The 12,025-nt window shown below is 40.6% G+C and overlaps 1 pseudogene; it reads right to left on the bottom strand.

Moving 5' to 3' along the window:
* The window catches only part of LOC132495118 (coiled-coil domain-containing protein 150-like), a 184,953-nt pseudogene that overhangs the window by 153,661 nt on the left and 19,267 nt on the right, over positions 1 to 12,025 (bottom strand).

The raw sequence follows: 12,025 nt of genomic DNA, 5'->3' as shown, positions 1-12,025 counted from the left end.
TTAATTTGGGCCTTTTGATCCTTTATTTTCTCCTTGCTGCTGTTCAGTACCTTTTCCAACTCTGTCAGTTTCTGCTGCAGCTCCTGGTTGGTCCGGGATACTTCCACTTCTCTGAAGTTGCTTTCATCAAGGGCTTTCTTCAGCTGTGGGATACAAAGGGAAAATTAGAACATTTTAACCTTCCATTCAGTAAGAGAAGCTTATGTTTAGCTGTGTCCCTATATTTTGTTCTTTTTGGACCTTTCTTTTAAAAAGGAGGTTAAGTGATGGGACTTCCCTGGTGGTTCAGTGGCTAAGACTCTGTGCTCCCAATGCATGGGGGCCGGGTTTGATCCCTGGTCAGGGAACTAGATCCTGTGTGCCACAACTAAAGATCCTGTGTGCTGCAACTAAGACCTGGCACAGCCAAATAAATAGATATTTTAAAAAGGAGGGTAAGTGAGGCAATATTAAGAAGTAGATTTGTGGAGAAACACTCTCAGTGATTTTCATAATTTTTAACACTAAAGAACACAATTTTTCTTAGAACAGATAATGTAAATGTATGTTCGTCATTTGCTTTCTAAGAGCATGGCTTTGGAATCAGACAGAAGTTAAAATCTCAGCTTCACCACACACTAGTCAAGTAATTTCAGATAATTAACTTCCCTAAGCTTCAGGTTCATCATTGGAAAAGTATGAGAATAGCCTACTTCATAGGGTTCATGTAACAGTTAAACAAGAGGAGGCAGAGAAGGAATATAGAGCCTGGCACACAATAATTGCTCAGTGCTCATTGCTGTGCTTTAAAGGTTTTTTTTTTTTAAAGCTTAAGTTCGTCTCTTTCTGTCACTTGTGACCTCATGTATGGAGAAGTGAAAATAAATTATATGGAGTGTATGTAAGTACACCTGTCAGTTATTGACTATCCTTGCATCTATTTTTATAATCTTGCTTTATTTTCTCTAGAGGTATAGTTGATTTATTATATTATATTAGATTTAGGTGTATGACATAGTGATTAAAAATTTTTATAGATTATACTCGTTATTATAAAATACTGGCTATATGCCCTGTGCTGTACAATATATCCTTGCAGCTTATTTACATAGTAGTTTATACTTCTTATGAATATTGCTTTTTGTTTAGAAATTTTACTAAACTTCTCTAGTGGAAAAATAACATAGTGATTACTATTGAAAACAAGACAACAGGCCCACAATGAAGTCACTTATGCTAAACCTTATGTCACCAAACTGAGACTTAATTACAGTTTTGGCTCTCCCAGAAAAGAACTCTTAAACCAGTCAATCAGAAATGGCCTGATCAGCCTTAGGTGAGTAATCTGCCTGACAGACCCCTGCCATCCCTTAAAGGAAGTAACTCTGCTACTAGTAACTAATCTACTTTTTTGCCTAGTATAACTTCCTTGTTCCTGCTCCCCTCTGCCTATAAAAGTCTTTCATTTTATACAACTCCTCAGAGTGCCTTTCTATTGCAATCGATTGCATACTGCCTGACTCAAATTGATTTTTGTTCAAATAAACTCTTAATTTTATTATTCCTCAATTTATCTTTTAACAGTACTGAAATCATTTTACAGAGTTCCCCTTCTTCCTCATATGCCCTGAAATGAGTACCACTGGATTTGTAGGAAGAAGAGACGGCAGCTCTCCTCCCCCTTCACTCCCCCACACGCCCCAGGTCCTACCTGGTCTCTGGGGGTTCCTCCCGTCCCCTTAGGTGTCCGAGGTCCCCCAGGTGCCCTCGTTGTGAGCAGACGAGGATTCCACATCCTCCTAGTGCACCGTCTTCACCAAGCCCCCCCATATTCCTTTTAATATACCATTCTGACAGTCATATTATCATGTAACTTAAAGTCTATAAAGGGGATAAACTGGCAGCAATGTCACTGTGATACCTTTAGCTTAAGAATCTCTTCGTTTTCGAATTTTATTTATTTATTATACAGCACGTTCTTATTGGTTATCTATTTTATACATATTAGTGTAGATATGTCAATCCCAATTCCAGGGATTTCTGGAATTTCAGGGGCTTGGACGACCAAGTTAATATTAGTCAATGTCAATCAATCTTTTAGCATTCTATGATGTCTCATCAAGACACAGAATCTTAATCTAAAACTATTCTTTATAACGGAGGCTATACTAAGGTATAGGTTGTTGCCTTTTGCACTCCTGACAACTGTGTTACTGAAGGATATTACACGGACTTGTGTTTCAGGGTCATCGTGCCTGAGGAAGCTTGTCTAAGTCTTCATGTCCGTGGGTCTGCCTTACCTGTTCTGATTCCACACTAGCTTCTTTCAGTTTATCCTCTGTTGCCTCTTTACATTTCTTCAGGTGTCTAACTGTTTCTTCCAATTCCTGAAAACGTGATACAGAGATTTTTGACAAACTCCCAATGTACTATATATGGAAGAAAAAGCTTCAATATTGTAATAAATGAGCCACCAAATTATGAAAGTATGATGGGGTACTTTCTAACTCCAGGTGCTACCAGACTATAGGATAAAAACTATTATTTTCAGTTGAACCTACAGTATACATTTGTGTATATGATTATAGATTTTGATTTACAGATTCTCCTGAGAAAAGATGATTAACATCTCTTTCCAGAACTGGAGAATACTTTTCATAGCAGACAATCTCTGTTGGAAGGCAAGAGCTTGATGGTCTCTTGAAATCCCTTTTTAGTAATAAAATGTGCTTTTCATTAGGTTGGGAGTAGATAAAAGTCCTGTAACGGCAACAGATGTATCTGAGCTACGGGGAAGAACCAAGGGGTGTAAAGTTCCTGAAAGACTATGAAGTTCACAAGTCTTACTTAGTAACTAGTACTTTGCATCTGTGAGCTTTAGCCGTTCTTCAAAAATGAGTATCATTTTTATTAAGTTGAACATGAAGACGAGGTGCCATAGTCAAAGCTCCAGGCTTCATTCCTACATATGATTCTAAGGACTTAGCTAAGATGAACGACTTGTAAGTTTGTCTTCTTCTATAGAGCCTAGAAAAGCCAGGTGCCCTCATGCTGGGTTTTGCACATGGCCTTTGCTGGTAATCTCTGAGGTGAGTCTTAGGAACCCTTTTACCTGGCACCGATGCTCCAGCTCCCACCTCCTCTTCTGCTCTGCCTCGAGTTGCAGCTTTTGCTGTTTATTCTGAGCTGACAGATCATGCTGGCTCTTGGCCAATGGCTGCATTTCCTGCTGTAGGTTAGTCGTTTCAGATACACATTTCTGGATACTCAGTGACTGGTAGGGCACAAAGAGGGAGACGGTTGGTGAACCTGTCCAAGTTTGGGATTTCGTGTGAATGGTAAACAGTGTGTGGAAATAATCTACCCTTTCATAGCTTTCTTTCTGATACTGATCCTTAATTAGCTCCCTTCGCCTCAATTCTGTTTCTATTTGCTGAATGTAAATGTGGAAATAACATAGAAAGATGATCAGTGGAAAAACTGGCTTGCTCTTTTTGCCTATAGGCTGACAGAAAGAATCCCACATGAGATCCACAGTTACCAGTTCCTGCTGGGCTCTCCTTCCCATCCAGCCCCCTGACCCCGAAAGAGCTAAGTCTTGTACAATCACTGTGGAAGAGACAGCTGGGGAGCCAGAATGTGACACTGGCAGCTAATGAGAAACCAAACACTGATGCAGCAGTATCTCTGCAGGACAAAGAGTCTCCCCCCACCTCCCCCCAGGCAATCTGCCCACTTCCCAGGTGTAGCTGTAATTCCCAGAGAACACATGGTGGTGGGGGGGCTCTGAAACCATCTTCCCCAGACACCACTCCCTGCCTGGATCCTCATCAGATACTAAGGAGGAGAGGAGAGTCAGGGTTTCTCATACAACCTTCCTCCTCTCTATGTTCTGAGCATTATTCGCCTTAGCTGATAAGTGGAACTTAATTTGGGCCTTTTGATCCTTTATTTTCTCCTTGCTGCTGTTCAGTACCTTTTCCAACTCTGTCAGTTTCTGCCGCAGCTCCCGGTTGGTCCGGGATACTTCCACTTCTCTGAAGTTGCTTTCATCAAGGGCTTTCTTCAGCTGTGGGATACAAAGGGAAAATTAGAACATTTTAACCTTCCATTCAGTAAGAGAAGCTTATGTTTAGCTGTGTCCCTATATTTTGTTCTTTTTGGACCTTTCTTTTAAAAAGGAGGTTAAGTGATGGGACTTCCCTGGTGGTTCAGTGGCTAAGACTCTGTGCTCCCAATGCATGGGGGCCGGGTTTGATCCCTGGTCAGGGAACGAGATCCTGTGTGCCACAACTCAAGATCCTGTGTGCTGCAACTAAGACCTGGCACAGCCAAATAAATAGATATTTTAAAAAGGAGGGTAAGTGAGGCAATATTAAGAAGTAGATTTGTGGAGAAACACTCTCAGTGATTTTCATAATTTTTAACACTAAAGAACACAATTTTTCTTAGAACAGATAATGTAAATGTATGTTCGTCATTTGCTTTCTAAGAGCATGGCTTTGGAATCAGACAGAAGTTAAAATCTCAGCTTCACCACACACTAGTCAAGTAATTTCAGATAATTAACTTCCCTAAGCTTCAGGTTCATCATTGGAAAAGTATGAGAATAGCCTACTTCATAGGGTTCATGTAACAGTTAAACAAGAGGAGGCAGAGAAGGAATATAGAGCCTGGCACACAATAATTGCTCAGTGCTCATTGCTGTGCTTTAAAGGTTTTTTTTTTTAAAGCTTAAGTTCGTCTCTTTCTGTCACTTGTGACCTCATGTATGGAGAAGTGAAAATAAATTATATGGAGTGTATGTAAGTACACCTGTCAGTTATTGACTATCCTTGCATCTATTTTTATAATCTTGCTTTATTTTCTCTAGAGGTATAGTTGATTTATTATATTAGATTTAGGTGTATGACATAGTGATTAAAAATTTTTATAGATTATACTCGTTATTATAAAATACTGGCTATATGCCCTGTGCTGTACAATATATCCTTGCAGCTTATTTACATAGTAGTTTATACTTCTTATGAATATTGCTTTTTGTTTAGAAATTTTACTAAACTTCTCTAGTGGAAAAATAACATAGTGATTACTATTGAAAACAAGACAACAGGCCCACAATGAAGTCACTTATGCTAAACCTTATGTCACCAAACTGAGACTTAATTACAGTTTGGGCTCTCCCAGAAAAGAACTCTTAAACCAGTCAATCAGAAATGGCCTGATCAGCCTTAGGTGAGTAATCTGCCTGACAGACCCCTGCCATCCCTTAAAGGAAGTAACTCTGCTACTAGTAACTAATCTACTTTTTTGCCTAGTATAACTTCCTTGTTCCTGCTCCCCTCTGCCTATAAAAGTCTTTCATTTTATACAACTCCTCAGAGTGCCTTTCTATTGCAATCGATTGCATACTGCCTGACTCAAATTGATTTTTGTTCAAATAAACTCTTAATTTTATTATTCCTCAATTTATCTTTTAACAGTACTGAAATCATTTTACAGAGTTCCCCTTCTTCCTCATATGCCCTGAAATGAGTACCACTGGATTTGTAGGAAGAAGAGACGGCAGCTCTCCTCCCCCTTCACTCCCCCACACGCCCCAGGTCCTACCTGGTCTCTGGGGGTTCCTCCCGTCCCCTTAGGTGTCCGAGGTCCCCCAGGTGCCCTCGTTGTGAGCAGACGCGGATTCCGCATCCTCCTAGTGCACCGTCTTCACCAAGCCCCCCCATATTCCGTTTAATATACCATTCTGACAGTCATATTATCATGTAACTTAAAGTCTATAAAGGGGATAAACTGGCAGCAATGTCACTGTGATACCTTTAGCTTAAGAATCTCTTCGTTTTCGAATTTTATTTATTTATTATACAGCACGTTCTTATTGGTTATCTATTTTATACATATTAGTGTAGATATGTCAATCCCAATTCCAGGGATTTCTGGAATTTCAGGGGCTTGGACGACCAAGTTAATATTAGTCAATGTCAATCAATCTTTTAGCATTCTATGATGTCTCATCAAGACACAGAATCTTAATCTAAAACTATTCTTTATAACGGAGGCTATACTAAGGTATAGGTTGTTGCCTTTTGCACTCCTGACAACTGTGTTACTGAAGGATATTACACGGACTTGTGTTTCAGGGTCATCGTGCCTGAGGAAGCTTGTCTAAGTCTTCATGTCCGTGGGTCTGCCTTACCTGTTCTGATTCCACACTAGCTTCTTTCAGTTTATCCTCTGTTGCCTCTTTCCATTTCTTCAGGTGTCTAACTGTTTCTTCCAATTCCTGAAAACGTGATACAGAGATTTTTGACAAACTCCCAATGTACTATATATGGAAGAAAAAGCTTCAATATTGTAATAAATGAGCCACCAAATTATGAAAGTATGATGGGGTACTTTCTAACTCCAGGTGCTACCAGACTATAGGATAAAAACTATTATTTTCAGTTGAACCTACAGTATACATTTGTGTATATGATTATAGATTTTGATTTACAGATTCTCCTGAGAAAAGATGATTAACATCTCTTTCCAGAACTGGAGAATACTCTTCATAGCAGACAATCTCTGTTGGAAGGCAAGAGCTTGATGGTCTCTTGAAATCCCTTTTTAGTAATAAAATGTGCTTTTCATTAGGTTGGGAGTAGATAAAAGTCCTGTAACGGCAACAGATGTATCTGAGCTATGGGGAAGAACCAAGGGGTGTAAAGTTCCTGAAAGACTATGAAGTTCACAAGTCTTACTTAGTAACTAGTACTTTGCATCTGTGAGCTTTAGCCATTCTTCAAAAATGAGTATCATTTTTATTAAGTTGAACATGAAGACGAGGTGCCATAGTCAAAGCTCCAGGCTTCATTCCTACATATGATTCTAAGGACTTAGCTAAGATGAACGACTTGTAAGTTTGTCTTCTTCTATAGAGCCTAGAAAAGCCAGGTGCCCTCATGCTGGGTTTTGCACATGGCCTTTGCTGGTAATCTCTGAGGTGAGTCTTAGGAACCCTTTTACCTGGCACCGATGCTCCAGCTCCCACCTCCTCTTCTGCTCTGCCTCGAGTTGCAGCTTTTGCTGTTTATTCTGAGCTGACAGATCATGCTGGCTCTTGGCCAATGGCTGCATTTCCTGCTGTAGGTTAGTCGTTTCAGATACACATTTCTGGATACTCAGTGACTGGTAGGGCACAAAGAGGGAGACGGTTGGTGAACCTGTCCAAGTTTGGGATTTCGTGTGAATGGTAAACAGTGTGTGGAAATAATCTACCCTTTCATAGCTTTCTTTCTGATACTGATCCTTAATTAGCTCCCTTCGCCTCAATTCTGTTTCTATTTGCTGAATGTAAATGTGGAAATAACATAGAAAGATGATCAGTGGAAAAACTGGCTTGCTCTTTTTGCCTATAGGCTGACAGAAAGAATCCCACATGAGATCCACAGTTACCAGTTCCTGCTGGGCTCTCCTTCCCATCCAGCCCCCTGACCCCGAAAGAGCTAAGTCTTGTACAATCACTGTGGAAGAGACAGCTGGGGAGCCAGAATGTGACACTGGCAGCTAATGAGAAACCAAACACTGATGCAGCAGTATCTCTGCAGGACAAAGAGTCTCCCCCCACCTCCCCCCAGGCAATCTGCCCACTTCCCAGGTGTAGCTGTAATTCCCAGAGAACACATGGTGGTGGGGGGGCTCTGAAACCATCTTCCCCAGACACCACTCCCTGCCTGGATCCTCATCAGATACTAAGGAGGAGAGGAGAGTCAGGGTTTCTCATACAACCTTCCTCCTCTCTATGTTCTGAGCATTATTCGCCTTAGCTGATAAGTGGAACTTAATTTGGGCCTTTTGATCCTTTATTTTCTCCTTGCTGCTGTTCAGTACCTTTTCCAACTCTGTCAGTTTCTGCCGCAGCTCCCGGTTGGTCCGGGATACTTCCACTTCTCTGAAGTTGCTTTCATCAAGGGCTTTCTTCAGCTGTGGGATACAAAGGGAAAATTAGAACATTTTAACCTTCCATTCAGTAAGAGAAGCTTATGTTTAGCTGTGTCCCTATATTTTGTTCTTTTTGGACCTTTCTTTTAAAAAGGAGGTTAAGTGATGGGACTTCCCTGGTGGTTCAGTGGCTAAGACTCTGTGCTCCCAATGCATGGGGGCCGGGTTTGATCCCTGGTCAGGGAACGAGATCCTGTGTGCCACAACTAAAGATCCTGTGTGCTGCAACTAAGACCTGGCACAGCCAAATAAATAGATATTTTAAAAAGGAGGGTAAGTGAGGCAATATTAAGAAGTAGATTTGTGGAGAAACACTCTCAGTGATTTTCATAATTTTTAACACTAAAGAACACAATTTTTCTTAGAACAGATAATGTAAATGTATGTTCGTCATTTGCTTTCTAAGAGCATGGCTTTGGAATCAGACAGAAGTTAAAATCTCAGCTTCACCACACACTAGTCAAGTAATTTCAGATAATTAACTTCCCTAAGCTTCAGGTTCATCATTGGAAAAGTATGAGAATAGCCTACTTCATAGGGTTCATGTAACAGTTAAACAAGAGGAGGCAGAGAAGGAATATAGAGCCTGGCACACAATAATTGCTCAGTGCTCATTGCTGTGCTTTAAAGGTTTTTTTTTTTAAAGCTTAAGTTCGTCTCTTTCTGTCACTTGTGACCTCATGTATGGAGAAGTGAAAATAAATTATATGGAGTGTATGTAAGTACACCTGTCAGTTATTGACTATCCTTGCATCTATTTTTATAATCTTGCTTTATTTTCTCTAGAGGTATAGTTGATTTATTATATTAGATTTAGGTGTATGACATAGTGATTAAAAATTTTTATAGATTATACTCGTTATTATAAAATACTGGCTATATGCCCTGTGCTGTACAATATATCCTTGCAGCTTATTTACATAGTAGTTTATACTTCTTATGAATATTGCTTTTTGTTTAGAAATTTTACTAAACTTCTCTAGTGGAAAAATAACATAGTGATTACTATTGAAAACAAGACAACAGGCCCACAATGAAGTCACTTATGCTAAACCTTATGTCACCAAACTGAGACTTAATTACAGTTTTGGCTCTCCCAGAAAAGAACTCTTAAACCAGTCAATCAGAAATGGCCTGATCAGCCTTAGGTGAGTAATCTGCCTGACAGACCCCTGCCATCCCTTAAAGGAAGTACCTCTGCTACTAGTAACTAATCTACTTTTTTGCCTAGTATAACTTCCTTGTTCCTGCTCCCCTCTGCCTATAAAAGTCTTTCATTTTATACAACTCCTCAGAGTGCCTTTCTATTGCAATCGATTGCATACTGCCTGACTCAAATTGATTTTTGTTCAAATAAACTCTTAATTTTATTATTCCTCAATTTATCTTTTAACAGTACTGAAATCATTTTACAGAGTTCCCCTTCTTCCTCATATGCCCTGAAATGAGTACCACTGGATTTGTAGGAAGAAGAGACGGCAGCTCTCCTCCCCCTTCACTCCCCCACACGCCCCAGGTCCTACCTGGTCTCTGGGGGTTCCTCCCGTCCCCTTAGGTGTCCGAGGTCCCCCAGGTGCCCTCGTTGTGAGCAGACGCGGATTCCGCATCCTCCTAGTGCACCGTCTTCACCAAGCCCCCCCATATTCCGTTTAATATACCATTCTGACAGTCATATTATCATGTAACTTAAAGTCTATAAAGGGGATAAACTGGCAGCAATGTCACTGTGATACCTTTAGCTTAAGAATCTCTTCGTTTTCGAATTTTATTTATTTATTATACAGCACGTTCTTATTGGTTATCTATTTTATACATATTAGTGTAGATATGTCAATCCCAATTCCAGGGATTTCTGGAATTTCAGGGGCTTGGACGACCAAGTTAATATTAGTCAATGTCAATCAATCTTTTAGCATTCTATGATGTCTCATCAAGACACAGAATCTTAATCTAAAACTATTCTTTATAACGGAGGCTATACTAAGGTATAGGTTGTTGCCTTTTGCACTCCTGACAACTGTGTTACTGAAGGATATTACACGGACTTGTGTTTCAGGGTCATCGTGCCTGAGGAAGCTTGTCTAAGTCTTCATGTCCGTGGGTCTGCCTTACCTGTTCTGATTCCACACTAGCTTCTTTCAGTTTATCCTCTGTTGCCTCTTTCCATTTCTTCAGGTGTCTAACTGTTTCTTCCAATTCCTGAAAACGTGATACAGAGATTTTTGACAAACTCCCAATGTACTATATATGGAAGAAAAAGCTTCAATATTGTAATAAATGAGCCACCAAATTATGAAAGTATGATGGGGTACTTTCTAACTCCAGGTGCTACCAGACTATAGGATAAAAACTATTATTTTCAGTTGAACCTACAGTATACATTTGTGTATATGATTATAGATTTTGATTTACAGATTCTCCTGAGAAAAGATGATTAACATCTCTTTCCAGAACTGGAGAATACTTTTCATAGCAGACAATCTCTGTTGGAAGGCAAGAGCTTGATGGTCTCTTGAAATCCCTTTTTAGTAATAAAATGTGCTTTTCATTAGGTTGGGAGTAGATAAAAGTCCTGTAACGGCAACAGATGTATCTGAGCTACGGGGAAGAACCAAGGGGTGTAAAGTTCCTGAAAGACTATGAAGTTCACAAGTCTTACTTAGTAACTAGTACTTTGCATCTGTGAGCTTTAGCCGTTCTTCAAAAATGAGTATCATTTTTATTAAGTTGAACATGAAGACGAGGTGCCATAGTCAAAGCTCCAGGCTTCATTCCTACATATGATTCTAAGGACTTAGCTAAGATGAACGACTTGTAAGTTTGTCTTCTTCTATAGAGCCTAGAAAAGCCAGGTGCCCTCATGCTGGGTTTTGCACATGGCCTTTGCTGGTAATCTCTGAGGTGAGTCTTAGGAACCCTTTTACCTGGCACCGATGCTCCAGCTCCCACCTCCTCTTCTGCTCTGCCTCGAGTTGCAGCTTTTGCTGTTTATTCTGAGCTGACAGATCATGCTGGCTCTTGGCCAATGGCTGCATTTCCTGCTGTAGGTTAGTCGTTTCAGATACACATTTCTGGATACTCAGTGACTGGTAGGGCACAAAGAGGGAGACGGTTGGTGAACCTGTCCAAGTTTGGGATTTCGTGTGAATGGTAAACAGTGTGTGGAAATAATCTACCCTTTCATAGCTTTCTTTCTGATACTGATCCTTAATTAGCTCCCTTCGCCTCAATTCTGTTTCTATTTGCTGAATGTAAATGTGGAAATAACATAGAAAGATGATCAGTGGAAAAACTGGCTTGCTCTTTTTGCCTATAGGCTGACAGAAAGAATCCCACATGAGATCCACAGTTACCAGTTCCTGCTGGGCTCTCCTTCCCATCCAGCCCCCTGACCCCGAAAGAGCTAAGTCTTGTACAATCACTGTGGAAGAGACAGCTGGGGAGCCAGAATGTGACACTGGCAGCTAATGAGAAACCAAACACTGATGCAGCAGTATCTCTGCAGGACAAAGAGTCTCCCCCCACCTCCCCCCAGGCAATCTGCCCACTTCCCAGGTGTAGCTGTAATTCCCAGAGAACACATGGTGGTGGGGGGGCTCTGAAACCATCTTCCCCAGACACCACTCCCTGCCTGGATCCTCATCAGATACTAAGGAGGAGAGGAGAGTCAGGGTTTCTCATACAACCTTCCTCCTCTCTATGTTCTGAGCATTATTCGCCTTAGCTGATAAGTGGAACTTAATTTGGGCCTTTTGATCCTTTATTTTCTCCTTGCTGCTGTTCAGTACCTTTTCCAACTCTGTCAGTTTCTGCTGCAGCTCCCGGTTGGTCCGGGATACTTCCACTTCTCTGAAGTTGCTTTCATCAAGGGCTTTCTTCAGCTGTGGGATACAAAGGGAAAATTAGAACATTTTAACCTTCCATTCAGTAAGAGAAGCTTATGTTTAGCTGTGTCCCTATATTTTGTTCTTTTTGGACCTTTCTTTTAAAAAGGAGGTTAAGTGATGGGACTTCCCTGGTGGTTCAGTGGCTAAGACTCTGTGCTCCCAATGCATGGGGG

Source organism: Mesoplodon densirostris, chromosome 8, assembly GCF_025265405.1.
Source record: "Mesoplodon densirostris isolate mMesDen1 chromosome 8, mMesDen1 primary haplotype, whole genome shotgun sequence".
NCBI lineage: Eukaryota > Metazoa > Chordata > Mammalia > Artiodactyla > Ziphiidae > Mesoplodon > Mesoplodon densirostris.
Note: the sequence above shows the minus strand (reverse complement) of the source record. Positions and strands in the feature narration are given on the sequence as shown.